This window comes from Anopheles stephensi, unplaced genomic scaffold, assembly GCF_013141755.1.
Source record: "Anopheles stephensi strain Indian unplaced genomic scaffold, UCI_ANSTEP_V1.0 ucontig24, whole genome shotgun sequence".
Lineage (NCBI taxonomy): Eukaryota > Metazoa > Arthropoda > Insecta > Diptera > Culicidae > Anopheles > Anopheles stephensi.
In genome coordinates, this window is record NW_023405169.1 from 166,369 (window position 1) to 189,727 (window position 23,359).

The window sequence follows — 23,359 nt, forward strand, 5'->3', positions numbered from 1 at the left end:
GTTCATAACAATTTCCAAATTTTTCAAATGTTCATCAAATGTCTTTCCAAAGACTATTATATCGTCGATGTAGACATGACAGATTTTTCCGATATGTTCCCTTAGAACATCATCCATGACCCTCTGAAATATAGAAGGTGCATTCTTTAGACCGAAAGGTAGTCGTAAAAATTCATATTTCCCATTGTTAATTGAAAAAGCGGTTTTTTCGATATCTTTTTCTGTCAAACGAATTTGATGAAAGCCTGATGCCAAATCAAGTGTGGTATAATACTTATTGTTTCCTAAATTCGAAAGAACTGTTGACGTGTCTGGAATAGGATATCTATCACTCTTAGTTTTTAGGTTTAGTTTCCTATAATCGATCACAAGTCGATACTTTTTTTCGTTAGATGCATCAGCCTTTTTGGGTACAATCCAAACAGGTGAGTTATATGGTGAGCGGGATGGTCGAATTATACCATTGTTTAGTAATTTTTTTATCTGTGTCTCCACTTCATGTTTGAGAGACAAGGGGTATGGGTATGACTTACAGTAAACTGGTTCGGTGTCATCCGTAGATATGGTTGCTTCAACCTTTGTTGTAAATGGTAATTTCTCGTCAGGTGGCTGAAATAAATCTTGAAACTTGTTAAGGAATGAATGTAATTTTCCTTTTTCTTGGTTGTTAAGATGTTGATCTCTTATTTCGATCCTGTTAATTTCCTGTAACGGGTATAGTAAGAGAGGTATTATTTTATCTTTTATAATAAAGTAATCTCTTTTGGCATCTATGAATGCTCCCATTTCTTTGATGGTATCGTAACCAATAATGGCATCGAAAGTTTTCAGTCCTTGTAGATGATAAAATTTTACATTTACATCGGAATAAGGGGCAAATATTTTAGCTTGTGAATATTTCGTGACAAGCAAGTCTCCTCCTACTGATGATACGATAAAGGGTTTCGTTACGTCATGTGAGATTTTCGCATGTTTTGGGTTTATGAAATTCTTATTGGATCCTGTGTCAATTAAAATTTTTATCTGTTGTCCTGCTTTACCATGATATATAAAATAGGGCAAAGCAGACTTCATTCTAAAAAATTTAGTTCTGCTGTACATGAAGTGTTGTTTGTTTTCTCCTGTTTCTCTACATTTCTCATGTATCGTTCATATGACGCCTGACTTTCAGTTTCGTCTTCATATGGATTTCCTTCTTGCGGAAATGTTTCTATGTTGAAAGCTCGTTGTCTTTTCATAGGCCTTACATTGGATGAATTGGGCCTATTCGCGTAATTAATTTGTTGTGACCTAATTGAATGGTCAACTTCCATCGGTTCTGGTCCGCGGAATTGGTTCGTATGTTGCATGAAATTGGGTCGGTTAAAATTTGATCGTTGAAATATTGGTCGTGTCTGATTTGGTTGATAAAAAGCTGGACGCTGGAAATTTCTTGCATGATTCTGGAATGGCTGGTTGATTCCAAAATGTGGTCTTGTGTTGTTTGTCATAAATGGTCTTTGGTGGTTTTGAAATACTCGTGGTGGTGGATGGGGAGTTGGGAGTGGTATTAGGTTCCTTGGTGCTGATGGGGGTGTGTTTACCTGTCTTGGTCTTGTTAGTAATTTTCTACATTCCAAATTTTGGAATGTTATGCAGTAGCTGTATGCTGCTGCTAGAGAAGTCGGTTCGTAGTTTCTTATGAATTTGTATACGTCTCCATCTAGACCTCTGATAAACGCATCTATTGCCTTTTTATTGTACGTCTCTATCATTGCTTTTGAGGCTTCTGGGTGGGCAAATCTGCTATCCGTTTTTATCTGATTCGCAATTAGCGAAAGCAGTCTATTTATTTCATCGTAGTACGTCTCTAAAGATCGACTCTTTTGGTGTGCGCTCATTAGTTGGAAATCGAGCGTCTCCAAGTCGCGTTTCTCTCCATAGTATGTGATAAGCGTTCTCCTTATGTTATTCCAGTTGATCCCTACGTTCGATGCGACTAACGCATCGTTAGCTTCTCCTCTAATCTTTCGTCGAACAAACTTGCATACCATATGGTATTTATTTTGCTGTTCTTCTGTATGACCAGGAGTAGTTTCGTATAACCTGATCAATCCATCAACGTCGCTGATCCAGCTGTTGAGTTCGCTTGGATCTCCACAAAAAACGGGAAGGTCTTTCACCAAACCTGGGATCTTCTCGAAAGTCTCCGGGTTTATGGCGCTGCCGTCCTTTTTTACGAAAAATAGTGGAGGATCTCTATAATCGTCCGTTATATTGTTCTCTTCTAATCGTGCCTCTAGGGCTGCGATTCTGTTGATCAATGCCTCCATTTCGTAATTACTCTTTTTTCCTTCGTTATCTTTCTCTTTTATTGAAACTGAGAATTGTCGTAGTGATTGGACTAATTCCTCCAGTTTGACTAATCTCCTAACTTTTTCACGAATTTCACTTCAAAATTTCGAATTACACTAATCGACACGTATACCGACACACGATTTTCACGGATTTTGTCACTCACTTTTATCGGATGTGAATATGTTTAATATTATTACTTACATTAACAGTTGCATTGTTCACCTCCACTTACGGGGCTGTTTCCTTCACCTCCTCTGACGGGGCTGGTTTTCTTCACCTCCTCTGACGGGGCTGGCTTTCTTCACCTCCTCTGACGGGGCTGATTTTCTTCACCTCCTCTGACGGGGCTGGTTTTGGAATCCTTTGGTGATGTCTTCCTTCTCGGTGCGGCGGCAGAATCCTTTTCCTCCGATAGACTGTTGCTGGCAACTATCGGCTACTCTGGTACCAACTCGCACGGCTGCCTAAAGTGTTCGATAACTTCTGCACTATGCACTTGTGACACTAGCACTAACGCAGTCACTAAAGTTCACTGCACATCAGTTTGTTTTCACTTTTCACAGGCGATCGGGATAGACTTCCGAATGTCTATGTCGGCGTAACTCAAGCACTAACGCGGTTACTGCACTTCACAACACTTGGGTTTTCCTCACCAAAGGTCCCTATTCGGGCGCCAGTTAAACTTTCTTATAACCGTTTGGTCATAAAAAAATTTTATTAAACCTAGAGATAATTTTACAACTCGACTTATCGTTTCGAACTCCTAATTACAACTGATTTATCATCGCCCAGCTTGTGCCCTACTGTCGGGAACCCACGATGGTTCCCACGGTTTGGCCACGTTGGCTCTCCACGTGCAGCGGTGTCCTTTTCTGGAGCTGTCTGCGCGTGGCCAGTGTCGCGTTGCTCGGCGTCTTCGTCGTCATCGCTTTGCTCGGTGCATTCTGCTGCGTTGCAGATTCTCGATGCTCGATGCCGTTCTGCGTTGTCGTCTTTTAGCCCATGCTGCGATGTCGTCTTCGATGCGAGATCAGCTTAACTCGGCTACGATGTCTTAACTAGACCTTTGGACACCGTCTTACTACTCCTTAAAGCAGTCACCAGAGAACCATATAGTAGGAAGAGCCGAATATGGAACCCTTTTCGTACTTTGGACACCTCCTATAATTTGTATGGCGACTATGCGGACCTTCATATCGTACTCAGTTGGTACCCCTATTCATCGAAGGTATCGCTGTGATACCCCCAACAGACCTTTGGACACCGTCTTACTACTCCTTAAAGCAGTCATCAGAGAACCATATAGTAGAAACAACCGAATATGGAACCCTTTTCGTTCTTTGGACACCTCCTATAACTTGTATGGCGACTATGGGGACCTTCATATCGTACTCAGTTGGTACCCCTATTCATCGAGGGTATCGCTGTGATACCCCCAACAGACCTTTGGACACCGTCTTACTACTCCTTAAAGCAGTCACCAGAGAACCATATAGTAGGAAGAGCCGAATATGGAACCCTTTTCGTACTTTGGACACCTCCTATAATTTGTATGGCGACTATGCGGACCTTCATATCGTACTCAGTTGGTACCCCTATTCATCGAGGGTATCGCTTTGATACCCCTTACAGACCTTTGGACACCGTCTTACTACTCCTTAGAGCAGTCATCAGAGAACCATTTAGTAGTAACAGCCGAATATGGAACCCTTTTCGTTCTTGGGACACCTCCAATAACTTTTTTTTTTATTCCTCTACCGACGGCGATGCGACTGGCGCCAGCATCTCGGGAGATACCGATCTCCGTGGTGACGGTGTGGGGGCGGGGATGGTACTCGTCCGCGCTCCCGCATCCGACTCTCATGTTGTCCCTGGCGTTTCCCTCGGGGCTGGCGTGGGTGCTCTCGTTGCGCTGCATAGTGACGACAGCGTTCCCGGCGACAGGAGCGTCACCACTACTCGCGGCGACATCTTCATTTTTTTCGGTTTGACGGTTACGGTGGCCTCTGCATCCACCGACCCATCAGACCCGCTCTCCTCCTCTTGCATGGCTACCGCTGTCCGGTTCGTTGCTCTGCCCAGCAGTTGCTAGACTTCTGCGCCTAGCCGGTATGCGGTCCGCATTCGCCTTTATGGCAAAAGCTCAGTGCGGAGCTTTTATGGTGTGTGTCTTTGATAGGACTTGAGCTAGCGCCCCATAGGTGGCGCTGGTGGCACTAAAGAGAAGAGCTCTCCCAGGACATCAACCGGAATGTCCGATGAGCTCTCCACTGTGCACTTGTCAGCCTATAAGCAAACAACACACCTCGCACGCACTAACCGACACTGACACACACTGCCCTACTAAGTGCGTGTGCCCTTAGCACGTGTTTATGCCACGTCGTTTTTCACTCTTTTTTGATGCTGTTTTTACCACTGAATGTTTGTTTTCTCTTTTCGGAGGTGATTTGCACAGCACTTTTACACTCCTGAAAGGTTTTCTCAACCAAACTGCGGCTGCGGGCTCCCTTTCATCCGCACCGTAAGGGAGCGCTTCGCACGCACGCACTCACCTAACCACACACGCACTTTTTTGGTCACACGCGCCGAAGCGCGACGCAATGTTTGTGTGCCGTTTTATACTATATTTGCACGGATTTTCACCAAAACTTCACACAGGTGGCGTACAAACTGGATAACTAAACACTTTGCACGCACGTTTCACTGTTTTCAATATAGTTTCCTTTCGATAATCTGTTTTCACCAAAAGCTCACGAAAGGCGTCCGCTCGCTTCGGTTGACAGTTCGCCTCTCCCTCCTATAACCTGTATGACGACTATGGGACCTGGATATCGTACTCAGTTGGTACCCCTATTCATCGAGGGTATCGCTGTGATACCCCCAACAGACCTTTGGACACCGTCTTACTACTCCTTAGAGCAGTCATCAGAGAACCATGTGGTAGGAACAGCCGAATATGGAACCCTTTTCGTTCTTTGGACACCTCCTTTAACTTGTATGACGATTATGGGACCTTCATATCGTACTCAGTTGGTTCCCCTATTCATCGAGGGTATCGCTTTGATACCCCCAATAGACCTTTGGACACCGTCTTACTACTCCTTAGAGCAGTCTTCAGAGTACAATGTGGTAGGAACAGCCGAATATGGAACTCTTTTCGTTCTTTGGACACCTCCTTTAACTTGTATGACGACTATGGGACCTTCATATCGTACTCAGTTGGTACCCCTATTCATCGAGGGTATCGCTTTGATACCCCCAACAGACCTTTGGACACCGTCTTACTTCTCCTTAGAGCAGTCATCAGAGAACCATCTAGTAGGAACAGCCGAATATGGAACCCTTTTCGTTCTTTGGACACCTCCTATAACTTGTATGGCGACTATGGGACCTTCATATCGTACTCAGTTGGTACCCCTATTCATCGAGGGTATCGCTGTGATACCCCCAACAGACCTTTGGACACCGTCTTACTACTCCTTAGAGCAGTCATCAGAGAACCATATAGTAGGAACAGCCGAATATGGAACCCTTTTCGTTCTTTGGACATCTCCTTTAACTTGTATGGAGACTATGGGGACCTTCATATCGTACTCAGTTGGTACCCTATTCATCGAGGGTATCGCTGTGATACCCCCAACAGACCTTTGGACACCGTCATACTACTCCTTAGAGCAGTCATCAGAGAACCATATAGTAGAAACAGCCGAATATGGAACCCTTTTCGTTCTTTGGACACCTCCTATAACTTGTATGACGACTATGGGACCTTCATTTCGTACTCAGTTGGTACCCCTATTCATCGAGGGTATCGCTGTGATACCCCCAACAGACCTTTGGACACCGTCTTATTACTCCTTAGAGCAGTCATCAGAGAACCATATAGTAGAAACAACCGAATATGGAACCCGTTTCGTTCTTTGGACACCTCCTATAACTTGTATGACGACTATGGGACCTTCATATCGTACTCAGTTGGTACCCTTATTCATCGAGGGTATCGCTTTGATACCCCCAACAGACCTTTGGACACCGTCTTACTACTCCTTAGAGCAGTCATCAGAGAACCATATAGTAGAAACAGCCGAATATGGAACCCTTTTCGTTCTTTGGACACCTCCTATAACTTGTATGGCGACTATGGGGACCTTCATTTCGTACTCAGTTGGTACCCTTATTCATCGAGGGTATCGCTTTGATACCCCCAACAGACCTTTGGACACCGTCTTACTACTCCTTAGAGCAGTCATCAGAGAACCATATAGTAGAAACAGCCGAATATGGAACCCTTTTCGTTCTTTGGACATCTCCTTTAACTTGTATGGCGACTATGGGGACCTTCATTTCGTACTCAGTTGGTACCCTATTCATCGAGGGTATCGCTGTGATACCCCCAACAGACCTTTGGACACCGTGATACTACTCCTTAGAGCAGTCATCAGAGAACCATTTAGTAGAAACAGCCGAATATGGAATCCTTTTTCGTTCTTTGGACACCTCCTATTATTTGTATGACGACTATGGGACCTTCATTTCGTACTCAGTTGGTACCCCTATTCATCGAGGGTATCGCTGTGATACCCCCAACAGACCTTTGGACACCGTCTTACTACTCCTTAGAGCAGTCATCAGAGAACCATATAGTAGAAACAGCCGAATATGGAACCCGTTTCGTTCTTTGGACACCTCCTATAACTTGTATGACGACTATGGGACCTTCATTTCGTACTCAGTTGGTACCCCTATTCATCGAGGTATCGCTGTGATACCCCCAACAGACCTTTGGACACCGTCTTACTACTCCTTAGAGCAGTCATCAGAGAACCATATAGTAGAAACAGCCGAATATGGAACCCTTTTCGTTCTTTGGACACCTCCTATAACTTGTATGACGACTATGGGACCTTCATATCGTACTCAGTTGGTACCCTTATTCATCGAGGGTATCGCTTTGATACCCCCAACAGACCTTTGGACACCGTCTTACTACTCCTTAAAGCAGTCATCAGAGAACCATATAGTAGAAACAGCCGAATATGGAACCCTTTTCGTTCTTTGGACACCTCCTATAACTTGTATGGCGACTATGGGGACCTTCATATCGTACTCAGTTGGTACCCTTATTCATCGAGGGTATCGCTTTGATACCCCCAACAGACCTTTGGACACCGTCTTACTACTCCTTAGAGCAGTCATCAGAGAACCATATAGTAGGAACAGCCGAATATGGAACCCTTTTCGTACTTTGGACACCTCCTATAACTTGTATGACGACTATAGGACCTTCATTTCGTACTCAGTTGGTACCCCTATTCATCGAGGGTATCGCTGTGATACCCCCAACAGACCTTTGGACACCGTCATACTACTCCTTAAAGCAGTCATCAGAAAACCATATAGTAGAAACAGCCGAATATGCAACCCTTTTCGTACTTTGGACACCTTCTATAACTTGTATGGCGACTATGGGGACCTTCATATCGTACTCAGTTGGTACCCTTATTCATCGAGGGTATCGCTGTGATACCCCCAACAGACCTTTGGACACCGTCTTACTACTCCTTAAAGCAGTCATCAGAGAACCAAATGCTAGGAACAGCCGAATATGGAACCCTTTTCGTTCTTTGGACACCTCCTATAACTTGTATGGCGACTATGGGGACCTTCATATCGTACTCAGTTGGTACCCCTATTCATCGAGGGTATCGCTGTGATACCCCCAACAGACCTTTGGACACCGTCTTACTACTCCTTAGAGCAGTCATCAGAGAACCATATGGTAGGAACAGCCGAATATGGAACCCTTTTCGTTCTTTGGACACCTCCTATAACTTGTATGGCGACTATGGGGACCTTCATTTCGTACTCAGTTGGTACCCTTATTCATCGAGGGTATCGTTGTGATACCCCCAACAGACCTTTGGACACCGTCTTACTACTCCTTAGAGCAGTCATCAGAGAACCATATAGTAGAAACAGCCGAATATGGAACCCTTTTCGTTCTTTGGACACCTCCTGCAACTTGAATGGCGACTATGCGGACCTTCATGACGTACTCAGTTGGTAACCCTATTCATCGAGGGTATCGTTTTGATACCCCGAACAGACCTTTGGACACCGTCTTACTACTCCTTAGAGCAGTCATCAGAAAACCATATAGTAGGAACAGCCGAATATGGAACCCTTTTCGTACTTTGGACACCTCCTATAACTTGTATGGCGACTATGGGGACCTTCATGTCGTACTCAGTTGGTACCCCTATTCATCGAGGGTATCGCTTTGATACCCCCAACAGACCTTTGGACACCGTCTTACTACTCCTTAGAGCAGTCATCAGAGAACCATATAGTAGGAACAGCCGAATATGGAACCCTTTTCGTACTTTGGACACCTCCTATAACTTGTATGACGACTATGGGGACCTTCATATCGTACTCAGTTGGTACCCCTATTCATCGAGGGTATCGCTTTGATACCCCCAACAGACCTTTGGACACCGTCTTACTACTCCTTAGAGCAGTCATCAGAGAACCATATAGTAGGAACAGCCGAATATGGAACCCTTTTCGTTGTTTGGACACCTCCTATAACTTGTATGGCGACTATGGGGACCTTCATATCGTACTCAGTTGGTACCCCTATTCATCGAGGGTATCGCTTTGATACCCCCAACAGACCTTTGGACACCGTCTTACTACTCCTTAGAGCAGTCATCAGAGAACCATATAGTAGGAACAGCCGAATATGGAACCCTTTTCGTTCTTTGGACACCTCCTATAACTTGTATGGCGACTATGGGCACCTTCATGTCGTACTCAGTTGGTACCCCTATTCATCGAGGGTATCGCTTTGATACCCCCAACAGACCTTTGGACACCGTCTTACTACTCCTTAGAGCAGTCATCAGAGAACCATATAGTAGGAACAGCCGAATATGGAACCCTTTTCGTTCTTTGGACACCTCCTATAACTTGTATGGCGACTATGGGGACCTTCATTTCGTACTCAGTTGGTACCCCTATTCATCGAGGGTATCGCTTTGATACCCCCAACAGACCTTTGGACACCGTCTTACTACTCCTTAGAGCAGTCATCAGAGAACCATATAGTAGGAACAGCCGAATATGGAACCCTTTTCGTTCTTTGGACACCTCCTATAACTTGTATGGCGACTATGGGGACCTTCATTTCGTACTCAGTTGGTACCCCTATTCATCGAGGGTATCGCTTTGATACCCCCAACAGACCTTTGGACACCGTCTTACTACTCCTTAGAGCAGTCATCAGAGAACCATATAGTAGGAACAGCCGAATATGGAACCCTTTTCGTACTTTGGACACCTCCTATAACTTGTATGGCGACTATGGGGACCTTCATATCGTACTCAGTTGGTACCCCTATTCATCGAGGGTATCGCTTTGATACCCCCAACAGACCTTTGGACACCGTCTTACTACTCCTTAGAGCAGTCATCAGAGAACCATATAGTAGGAACAGCCGAATATGGAACCCTTTTCGTTCTTTGGACACCTCCTATAACTTGTATGGCGACTATGGGGACCTTCATGTCGTACTCAGTTGGTACCCCTATTCATCGAGGGTATCGCTGTGATACCCCAACAGACCTTTGGACACCGTCTTACTACTCCTTAGAGCAGTCATCAGAGAACCATATAGTAGGAACAGCCGAATATGGAACCCTTTTCGTTCTTTGGACACCTCCTATAACTTGTATGGCGACTATGGGGACCTTCATATCGTACTCAGTTGGTACCCCTATTCATCGAGGGTATCGCTGTGATACCCCCAACAGACCTTTGGACACCGTCTTACTACTCCTTAGAGCAGTCATCAGAGAACCATATAGTAGGAACAGCCGAATATGGAACCCTTTTCGTTCTTTGGACACCTCCTATAACTTGTATGGCGACTATGAGGACCTTCATGTCGTACTCAGTTGGTACCCCTATTCATCGAGGGTATCGCTTTGATACCCCCAACAGACCTTTGGACACCGTCTTACTACTCCTTAGAGCAGTCATCAGAGAACCATATAGTAGGAACAGCCGAATATGGAACCCTTTTCGTTCTTTGGACACCTCCTATAACTTGTATGGCGACTATGGGGACCTTCATATCGTACTCAGTTGGTACCCCTTATTCATCGAGGGTATCGCTTTGATACCCCCAACAGACCTTTGGACACCGTCTTACTACTCCTTAGAGCAGTCATCAGAGAACCATATAGTAGGAACAGCCGAATATGGAACCCTTTTCGTTCGTTGGACACCTCCTATAACTTGTATGACGACTATGGGACCTTCATGTCGTACTCAGTTGGTACCCCTATTCATCGAGGGTATCGCTGTGATACCCCCAACAGACCTTTGGACACCGTCTTACTACTCCTTAGAGCAGTCATCAGAGAACCATATAGTAGGAACAGCCGAATATGGAACCCTTTTCGTTCTTTGGACACCTCCTATAACTTGTATGACGACTATGGGACCTTCATTTCGTACTCAGTTGGTACCCTATTCATCGAGGGTATCGCTGTGATACCCCCAACAGACCTTTGGACACCGTCTTACTACTCCTTAGAGCAGTCATCAGAGAACCATATAGTAGGAACAGCCGAATATGGAACCCTTTTCGTTCTTTGGACACCTCCTATAACTTGTATGGCGACTATGGGGACCTTCATATCGTACTCAGTTGGTACCCCTATTCATCGAGGGTATCGCTTTGATACCCCCAACAGACCTTTGGACACCGTCTTACTACTCCTTAGAGCAGTCATCAGAGAACCATATAGTAGGAACAGCCGAATATGGAACCCTTTTCGTTCTTTGGACACCTCCTATAACTTGTATGGCGACTATGGGGACCTTCATGTCGTACTCAGTTGGTACCCCTATTCATCGAGGGTATCGCTTTGATACCCCCAACAGACCTTTGGACACCGTCTTACTACTCCTTAGAGCAGTCATCAGAGAACCATATAGTAGGAACAGCCGAATATGGAACCCTTTTCGTTCTTTGGACACCTCCTATAACTTGTATGGCGACTATGGGGACCTTCATTTCGTACTCAGTTGGTACCCCTATTCATCGAGGGTATCGCTTTGATACCCCCAACAGACCTTTGGACACCGTCTTACTACTCCTTAGAGCAGTCATCAGAGAACCATATAGTAGGAACAGCCGAATATGGAACCCTTTTCGTTCTTTGGACACCTCCTATAACTTGTATGACGACTATGGGGACCTTCATTCGTACTCAGTTGGTACCCCTATTCATCGAGGGTATCGCTTTGATACCCCCAACAGACCTTTGGACACCGTCTTACTACTCCTTAGAGCAGTCATCAGAGAACCATATAGTAGGAACAGCCGAATATGGAACCCTTTTCGTTCTTTGGACACCTCCTATAACTTGTATGGCGACTATGGGGACCTTCATATCGTACTCAGTTGGTACCCCTATTCATCGAGGGTATCGCTTTGATACCCCAACAGACCTTTGGACACCGTCTTACTACTCCTTAGAGCAGTCATCAGAGAACCATATAGTAGGAACAGCCGAATATGGAACCCTTTTCGTACTTTGGACACCTCCTATAACTTGTATGGCGACTATGGGGACCTTCATATCGTACTCAGTTGGTACCCCTATTCATCGAGGGTATCGCTTTGATACCCCCAACAGACCTTTGGACACCGTCTTACTACTCCTTAGAGCAGTCATCAGAGAACCATATAGTAGGAACAGCCGAATATGGAACCCTTTTCGTTCTTTGGACACCTCCTATAACTTGTATGGCGACTATGGGGACCTTCATATCGTACTCAGTTGGTACCCCTATTCATCGAGGGTATCGCTGTGATACCCCCAACAGACCTTTGGACACCGTCTTACTACTCCTTAGAGCAGTCATCAGAGAACCATATAGTAGGAACAGCCGAATATGGAACCCTTTTCGTTCTTTGGACACCTCCTATAACTTGTATGGCGACTATGGGGACCTTCATGTCGTACTCAGTTGGTACCCCTATTCATCGAGGGTATCGCTTTGATACCCCAACAGACCTTAGGACACAGTCTTACTACTCCTTAGAGTAGCCATCAGAGAACCATGAAGTACGAACTGCCGAATATGGAACCCTTTTCGTTCTTTGGACACCTCCTATAACTTGTATGGCGACTATGGGGACCTTCATATCGTACTCGGTTGGATTTGAATTGAACCTATTCATCGAGGGTATTGTTTTGATACCCCCAACAGACCTTTGGACACCGTCTTACTACTCCTTAGAGCAGTCATCAGAGAACCATATAGTAGGAACAGCCGAATATGGAACCCTTTTCGTTCTTTGGACACCTCCTATAACTTGTATGGCGACTATGGGGACCTTCATATCGTACTCAGTTGGTACCCCTATTCATGGAGGGTATCGCTTTGATACCCCCAACAGACCTTTGGACACCGTCTTACTACTCCTTAGAGCAGTCATCAGAGAACCATATAGTAGGAACAGCCGAATATGGAACCCTTTTCGTACTTTGGACACCTCCTATAACTTGTATGGCGACTATGGGGACCTTCATATCGTACTCAGTTGGTACCCTTATTCATCGAGGGTATCGCTTGTGATACCCCCAACAGACCTTTGGACACCGTCTTACTACTCCTTAGAGCAGTCATCAGAGAACCATATAGTAGGAACAGCCGAATATGGAACCCTTTTCGTTCTTTGGACACCTCCTATAACTTGTATGGCGACTATGGGGACCTTCATGTCGTACTCAGTTGGTACCCCTATTCATCGAGGGTATCGCTGTGATACCCCCAACAGACCTTTGGACACCGTCTTACTACTCCTTAGAGCAGTCATCAGAGAACCATATAGTAGGAACAGCCGAATATGGAACCCTTTTCGTTCTTTGGACACCTCCTATAACTTGTATGGCGACTATGGGGACCTTCATATCGTACTCAGTTGGTACCCCTATTCATCGAGGGTATCGCTTTGATACCCCCAACAGACCTTTGGACACCGTCTTACTACTCCTTAGAGCAGTCATCAGAGAACCATATGGTAGGAACAGCCGAATATGGAACCCTTTTCGTTCTTTGGACACCTCCTATAACTTGTATGGCGACTATGGGGACCTTCATATCGTACTCAGTTGGTACCCCTATTCATCGAGGGTATCGCTTTGATACCCCCAACAGACCTTTGGACACCGTCTTACTACTCCTTAGAGCAGTCATCAGAGAACCATATAGTAGGAACAGCCGAATATGGAACCCTTTTCGTTCTTTGGACACCTCCTATAACTTGTATGGCGACTATGGGGACCTTCATATCGTACTCAGTTGGTACCCCTATTCATCGAGGGTATCGTTGTGATACCCCCAACAGACCTTTGGACACCGTCTTACTACTCCTTAGAGCAGTCATCAGAGAACCATATAGTAGGAACAGCCGAATATGGAACCCTTTTCGTACTTTGGACACCTCCTATAACTTGTATGGCGACTATGGGGACCTTCATATCGTACTCAGTTGGTACCCCTATTCATCGAGGGTATCGCTTTGATACCCCCAACAGACCTTTGGACACCGTCTTACTACTCCTTAGAGCAGTCATCAGAGAACCATATAGTAGGAACAGCCGAATATGGAACCCTTTTCGTTCTTTGGACACCTCCTATAACTTGTATGGCGACTATGGGGACCTTCATATCGTACTCAGTTGGTACCCCTATTCATCGAGGGTATCGCTGTGATACCCCCAACAGACCTTTGGACACCGTCTTACTACTCCTTAGAGCAGTCATCAGAGAACCATATAGTAGGAACAGCCGAATATGGAACCCTTTTCGTTCTTTGGACACCTCCTATAACTTGTATGGCGACTATGGGGACCTTCATTTCGTACTCAGTTGGTACCCCTATTCATCGAGGGTATCGCTGTGATACCCCCAACAGACCTTTGGACACCGTCTTACTACTCCTTAGAGCAGTCATCAGAGAACCATATGGTAGGAACAGCCGAATATGGAACCCTTTTCGTTCTTTGGACACCTCCTATAACTTGTATGGCGACTATGGGGACCTTCATATCGTACTCAGTTGGTACCCTTATTCATCGAGGGTATCGCTTGTGATACCCCCAACAGACCTTTGGACACCGTCTTACTACTCCTTAGAGCAGTCATCAGAGAACCATATAGTAGGAACAGCCGAATATGGAACCCTTTTCGTTCTTTGGACACCTCCTATAACTTGTATGGCGACTATGGGGACCTTCATATCGTACTCAGTTGGTACCCCTATTCATCGAGGGTATCGCTTTGATACCCCCAACAGACCTTTGGACACCGTCTTACTACTCCTTAGAGCAGTCATCAGAGAACCATATAGTAGGAACAGCCGAATATGGAACCCTTTTCGTACTTTGGACACCTCCTATAACTTGTATGGCGACTATGGGGACCTTCATATCGTACTCAGTTGGTACCCCTATTCATCGAGGGTATCGCTTTGATACCCCCAACAGACCTTTGGACACCGTCTTACTACTCCTTAGAGCAGTCATCAGAGAACCATATAGTAGGAACAGCCGAATATGGAACCCTTTTCGTTCTTTGGACACCTCCTATAACTTGTATGGCGACTATGGGGACCTTCATTTCGTACTCAGTTGGTACCCCTATTCATCGAGGGTATCGCTTTGATACCCCCAACAGACCTTTGGACACCGTCTTACTACTCCTTAGAGCAGTCATCAGAGAACCATATAGTAGGAACAGCCGAATATGGAACCCTTTTCGTTCTTTGGACACCTCCTATAACTTGTATGGCGACTATGGGGACCTTCATTTCGTACTCAGTTGGTACCCCTATTCATCGAGGGTATCGCTTTGATACCCCCAACAGACCTTTGGACACCGTCTTACTACTCCTTAGAGCAGTCATCAGAGAACCATATAGTAGGAACAGCCGAATATGGAACCCTTTTCGTTCTTTGGACACCTCCTATAACTTGTATGGCGACTATGGGGACCTTCATTTCGTACTCAGTTGGTACCCCTATTCATCGAGGGTATCGCTTTGATACCCCCAACAGACCTTTGGACACCGTCTTACTACTCCTTAGAGCAGTCATCAGAGAACCATATAGTAGGAACAGCCGAATATGGAACCCTTTTCGTTCTTTGGACACCTCCTATAACTTGTATGGCGACTATGGGGACCTTCATTTCGTACTCAGTTGGTACCCCTATTCATCGAGGGTATCGCTTTGATACCCCCAACAGACCTTTGGACACCGTCTTACTACTCCTTAGAGCAGTCATCAGAGAACCATATAGTAGGAACAGCCGAATATGGAACCCTTTTCGTTCTTTGGACACCTCCTATAACTTGTATGGCGACTATGGGGACCTTCATTTCGTACTCAGTTGGTACCCCTATTCATCGAGGGTATCGCTGTGATACCCCAACAGACCTTTGGACACCGTCTTACTACTCCTTAGAGCAGTCATCAGAGAACCATATAGTAGGAACAGCCGAATATGGAACCCTTTTCGTTCTTTGGACACCTCCTATAACTTGTATGGCGACTATGGGGACCTTCATTTCGTACTCAGTTGGTACCCCTATTCATCGAGGGTATCGCTGTGATACCCCCAACAGACCTTTGGACACCGTCTTACTACTCCTTAGAGCAGTCATCAGAGAACCATATAGTAGGAACAGCCGAATATGGAACCCTTTTCGTTCTTTGGACACCTCCTATAACTTGTATGGCGACTATGGGGACCTTCATTTCGTACTCAGTTGGTACCCCTATTCATCGAGGGTATCGCTTTGATACCCCCAACAGACCTTTGGACACCGTCTTACTACTCCTTAGAGCAGTCATCAGAGAACCATATAGTAGGAACAGCCGAATATGGAACCCTTTTCGTTCTTTGGACACCTCCTATAACTTGTATGGCGACTATGGGGACCTTCATATCGTACTCAGTTGGTACCCCTATTCATCGAGGGTATCGCTGTGATACCCCCAACAGACCTTTGGACACCGTCTTACTACTCCTTAGAGCAGTCATCAGAGAACCATATAGTAGGAACAGCCGAATATGGAACCCTTTTCGTTCTTTGGACACCTCCTATAACTTGTATGGCGACTATGGGGACCTTCATTTCGTACTCAGTTGGTACCCCTATTCATCGAGGGTATCGCTTTGATACCCCCAACAGACCTTTGGACACCGTCTTACTACTCCTTAGAGCAGTCATCAGAGAACCATATAGTAGGAACAGCCGAATATGGAACCCTTTTCGTTCTTTGGACACCTCCTATAACTTGTATGGCGACTATGGGGACCTTCATATCGTACTCAGTTGGTACCCCTATTCATCGAGGGTATCGCTTTGATACCCCCAACAGACCTTTGGACACCGTCTTACTACTCCTTAGAGCAGTCATCAGAGAACCATATAGTAGGAACAGCCGAATATGGAACCCTTTTCGTTCTTTGGACACCTCCTATAACTTGTATGGCGACTATGGGGACCTTCATTTCGTACTCAGTTGGTACCCCTATTCATCGAGGGTATCGCTTTGATACCCCCAACAGACCTTTGGACACCGTCTTACTACTCCTTAGAGCAGTCATCAGAGAACCATATAGTAGGAACAGCCGAATATGGAACCCTTTTCGTTCTTTGGACACCTCCTATAACTTGTATGGCGACTATGGGGACCTTCATTCGTACTCAGTTGGTACCCCTATTCATCGAGGGTATCGCTTTGATACCCCCAACAGACCTTTGGACACCGTCTTACTACTCCTTAGAGCAGTCATCAGAGAACCATATAGTAGGAACAGCCGAATATGGAACCCTTTTCGTTCTTTGGACACCTCCTATAACTTGTATGGCGACTATGGGGACCTTCATTTCGTACTCAGTTGGTACCCCTATTCATCGAGGGTATCGCTTTGATACCCCCAACAGACCTTTGGACACCGTCTTACTACTCCTTAGAGCAGTCATCAGAGAACCATATAGTAGGAACAGCCGAATATGGAACCCTTTTCGTTCTTTGGACACCTCCTATAACTTGTATGGCGACTATGGGGACCTTCATTCGTACTCAGTTGGTACCCCTATTCATCGAGGGTATCGCTTTGATACCCCCAACAGACCTTTGGACACCGTCTTACTACTCCTTAGAGCAGTCATCAGAGAACCATATAGTAGGAACAGCCGAATATGGAACCCTTTTCGTACTTTGGACACCTCCTATAACTTGTATGGCGACTATGGGGACCTTCATTCGTACTCAGTTGGTACCCCTATTCATCGAGGGTATCGCTTTGATACCCCCAACAGACCTTTGGACACCGTCTTACTACTCCTTAGAGCAGTCATCAGAGAACCATATAGTAGGAACAGCCGAATATGGAACCCTTTTCGTACTTTGGACACCTCCTATAACTTGTATGGCGACTATGGGACCTTCATTCGTACTCAGTTGGTACCCCTATTCATCGAGGGTATCGCTGTGATACCCCCAACAGACCTTTGGACACCGTCTTACTACTCCTTAGAGCAGTCATCAGAGAACCATATAGTAGGAACAGCCGAATATGGAACCCTTTTCGTTCTTTGGACACCTCCTATAACTTGTATGGCGACTATGGGGACCTTCATTCGTACTCAGTTGGTACCCCTATTCATCGAGGGTATCGCTTTGATACCCCCAACAGACCTTTGGACACCGTCTTACTACTCCTTAGAGCAGTCATCAGAGAACCATATAGTAGGAACAGCCGAATATGGAACCCTTTTCGTTCTTTGGACACCTCCTATAACTTGTATGGCGACTATGGGGACCTTCATTTCGTACTCAGTTGGTACCCCTATTCATCGAGGGTATCGCTTTGATACCCCCAACAGACCTTTGGACACCGTCTTACTACTCCTTAGAGCAGTCATCAGAGAACCATATAGTAGGAACAGCCGAATATGGAACCCTTTTCGTTCTTTGGACACCTCCTATAACTTGTATGGCGACTATGGGGACCTTCATATCGTACTCAGTTGGTACCCCTATTCATCGAGGGTATCGCTTTGATACCCCCAACAGACCTTTGGACACCGTCTTACTACTCCTTAGAGCAGTCATCAGAGAACCATATAGTAGGAACAGCCGAATATGGAACCCTTTTCGTTCTTTGGACACCTCCTATAACTTGTATGGCGACTATGGGGACCTTCATTTCGTACTCAGTTGGTACCCCTATTCATCGAGGGTATCGCTGTGATACCCCCAACAGACCTTTGGACACCGTCTTACTACTCCTTAGAGCAGTCATCAGAGAACCATATAGTAGGAACAGCCGAATATGGAACCCTTTTCGTTCTTTGGACACCTCCTATAACTTGTATGGCGACTATGGGGACCTTCATTTCGTACTCAGTTGGTACCCCTATTCATCGAGGGTATCGCTGTGATACCCCCAACAGACCTTTGGACACCGTCTTACTACTCCTTAGAGCAGTCATCAGAGAACCATATAGTAGGAACAGCCGAATATGGAACCCTTTTCGTTCTTTGGACACCTCCTATAACTTGTATGGCGACTATGGGGACCTTCATTTCGTACTCAGTTGGTACCCCTATTCATCGAGGGTATCGCTGTGATACCCCCAACAGACCTTTGGACACCGTCTTACTACTCCTTAGAGCAGTCATCAGAGAACCATATAGTAGGAACAGCCGAATATGGAACCCTTTTCGTTCTTTGGACACCTCCTATAACTTGTATGGCGACTATGGGGACCTTCATTTCGTACTCAGTTGGTACCCCTATTCATCGAGGGTATCGCTGTGATACCCCCAACAGACCTTTGGACACCGTCTTACTACTCCTTAGAGCAGTCATCAGAGAACCATATAGTAGGAACAGCCGAATATGGAACCCTTTTCGTTCTTTGGACACCTCCTATAACTTGTATGGCGACTATGGGGACCTTCATTCGTACTCAGTTGGTACCCCTATTCATCGAGGGTATCGCTGTGATACCCCCAACAGACCTTTGGACACCGTCTTACTACTCCTTAGAGCAGTCATCAGAGAACCATATAGTAGGAACAGCCGAATATGGAACCCTTTTCGTTCTTTGGACACCTCCTATAACTTGTATGGCGACTATGGGGACCTTCATTTCGTACTCAGTTGGTACCCCTATTCATCGAGGGTATCGCTTTGATACCCCCAACAGACCTTTGGACACCGTCTTACTACTCCTTAGAGCAGTCATCAGAGAACCATATAGTAGGAACAGCCGAATATGGAACCCTTTTCGTTCTTTGGACACCTCCTATAACTTGTATGGCGACTATGGGGACCTTCATTTCGTACTCAGTTGGTACCCCTATTCATCGAGGGTATCGCTTTGATACCCCCAACAGACCTTTGGACACCGTCTTACTACTCCTTAGAGCAGTCATCAGAGAACCATATAGTAGGAACAGCCGAATATGGAACCCTTTTCGTTCTTTGGACACCTCCTATAACTTGTATGGCGACTATGGGGACCTTCATTTCGTACTCAGTTGGTACCCCTATTCATCGAGGGTATCGCTTTGATACCCCCAACAGACCTTTGGACACCGTCTTACTACTCCTTAGAGCAGTCATCAGAGAACCATATAGTAGGAACAGCCGAATATGGAACCCTTTTCGTTCTTTGGACACCTCCTATAACTTGTATGGCGACTATGGGGACCTTCATATCGTACTCAGTTGGTACCCCTATTCATCGAGGGTATCGCTGTGATACCCCCAACAGACCTTTGGACACCGTCTTACTACTCCTTAGAGCAGTCATCAGAGAACCATATAGTAGGAACAGCCGAATATGGAACCCTTTTCGTTCTTTGGACACCTCCTATAACTTGTATGGCGACTATGGGGACCTTCATATCGTACTCAGTTGGTACCCCTATTCATCGAGGGTATCGCTTTGATACCCCCAACAGACCTTTGGACACCGTCTTACTACTCCTTAGAGCAGTCATCAGAGAACCATATAGTAGGAACAGCCGAATATGGAACCCTTTTCGTTCTTTGGACACCTCCTATAACTTGTATGGCGACTATGGGGACCTTCATATCGTACTCAGTTGGTACCCCTATTCATCGAGGGTATCGCTTTGATACCCCCAACAGACCTTTGGACACCGTCTTACTACTCCTTAGAGCAGTCATCAGAGAACCATATAGTAGGAACAGCCGAATATGGAACCCTTTTCGTTCTTTGGACACCTCCTATAACTTGTATGGCGACTATGGGGACCTTCATATCGTACTCAGTTGGTACCCCTATTCATCGAGGGTATCGCTTTGATACCCCCAACAGACCTTTGGACACCGTCTTACTACTCCTTAGAGCAGTCATCAGAGAACCATATAGTAGGAACAGCCGAATATGGAACCCTTTTCGTTCTTTGGACACCTCCTATAACTTGTATGGCGACTATGGGACCTTCATATCGTACTCAGTTGGTACCCCTATTCATCGAGGGTATCGCTTTGATACCCCCAACAGACCTTTGGACACCGTCTTACTACTCCTTAGAGCAGTCATCAGAGAACCATATAGTAGGAACAGCCGAATATGGAACCCTTTTCGTTCTTTGGACACCTCCTATAACTTGTATGGCGACTATGGGGACCTTCATTTCGTACTCAGTTGGTACCCCTATTCATCGAGGGTATCGCTGTGATACCCCCAACAGACCTTTGGACACCGTCTTACTACTCCTTAGAGCAGTCATCAGAGAACCATATAGTAGGAACAGCCGAATATGGAACCCTTTTCGTTCTTTGGACACCTCCTATAACTTGTATGGCGACTATGGGGACCTTCATATCGTACTCAGTTGGTACCCCTATTCATCGAGGGTATCGCTTTGATACCCCCAACAGACCTTTGGACACCGTCTTACTACTCCTTAGAGCAGTCATCAGAGAACCATATAGTAGGAACAGCCGAATATGGAACCCTTTTCGTTCTTTGGACACCTCCTATAACTTGTATGGCGACTATGGGGACCTTCATTCGTACTCAGTTGGTACCCCTATTCATCGAGGGTATCGCTTTGATACCCCCAACAGACCTTTGGACACCGTCTTACTACTCCTTAGAGCAGTCATCAGAGAACCATATAGTAGGAACAGCCGAATATGGAACCCTTTTCGTTCTTTGGACACCTCCTATAACTTGTATGGCGACTATGGGGACCTTCATTTCGTACTCAGTTGGTACCCCTATTCATCGAGGGTATCGCTTTGATACCCCCAACAGACCTTTGGACACCGTCTTACTACTCCTTAGAGCAGTCATCAGAGAACCATATAGTAGGAACAGCCGAATATGGAACCCTTTTCGTTCTTTGGACACCTCCTATAACTTGTATGGCGACTATGGGGACCTTCATTTCGTACTCAGTTGGTACCCCTATTCATCGAGGGTATCGCTGTGATACCCCCAACAGACCTTTGGACACCGTCTTACTACTCCTTAGAGCAGTCATCAGAGAACCATATAGTAGGAACAGCCGAATATGGAACCCTTTTCGTTCTTTGGACACCTCCTATAACTTGTATGGCGACTATGGGGACCTTCATTTCGTACTCAGTTGGTACCCCTATTCATCGAGGGTATCGCTTTGATACCCCCAACAGACCTTTGGACACCGTCTTACTACTCCTTAGAGCAGTCATCAGAGAACCATATAGTAGGAACAGCCGAATATGGAACCCTTTTCGTTCTTTGGACACCTCCTATAACTTGTATGGCGACTATGGGGACCTTCATATCGTACTCAGTTGGTACCCCTATTCATCGAGGGTATCGCTGTGATACCCCCAACAGACCTTTGGACACCGTCTTACTACTCCTTAGAGCAGTCATCAGAGAACCATATAGTAGGAACAGCCGAATATGGAACCCTTTTCGTTCTTTGGACACCTCCTATAACTTGTATGGCGACTATGGGGACCTTCATTTCGTACTCAGTTGGTACCCCTATTCATCGAGGGTATCGCTTTGATACCCCCAACAGACCTTTGGACACCGTCTTACTACTCCTTAGAGCAGTCATCAGAGAACCATATAGTAGGAACAGCCGAATATGGAACCCTTTTCGTTCTTTGGACACCTCCTATAACTTGTATGGCGACTATGGGGACCTTCATATCGTACTCAGTTGGTACCCCTATTCATCGAGGGTATCGCTGTGATACCCCCAACAGACCTTTGGACACCGTCTTACTACTCCTTAGAGCAGTCATCAGAGAACCATATAGTAGGAACAGCCGAATATGGAACCCTTTTCGTTCTTTGGACACCTCCTATAACTTGTATGGCGACTATGGGGACCTTCATTTCGTACTCAGTTGGTACCCCTATTCATCGAGGGTATCGCTGTGATACCCCCAACAGACCTTTGGACACCGTCTTACTACTCCTTAGAGCAGTCATCAGAGAACCATATAGTAGGAACAGCCGAATATGGAACCCTTTTCGTTCTTTGGACACCTCCTATAACTTGTATGGCGACTATGGGGACCTTCATTTCGTACTCAGTTGGTACCCCTATTCATCGAGGGTATCGCTGTGATACCCCCAACAGACCTTTGGACACCGTCTTACTACTCCTTAGAGCAGTCATCAGAGAACCATATAGTAGGAACAGCCGAATATGGAACCCTTTTCGTTCTTTGGACACCTCCTATAACTTGTATGGCGACTATGGGGACCTTCATATCGTACTCAGTTGGTACCCCTATTCATCGAGGGTATCGCTTTGATACCCCCAACAGACCTTTGGACACCGTCTTACTACTCCTTAGAGCAGTCATCAGAGAACCATATAGTAGGAACAGCCGAATATGGAACCCTTTTCGTTCTTTGGACACCTCCTA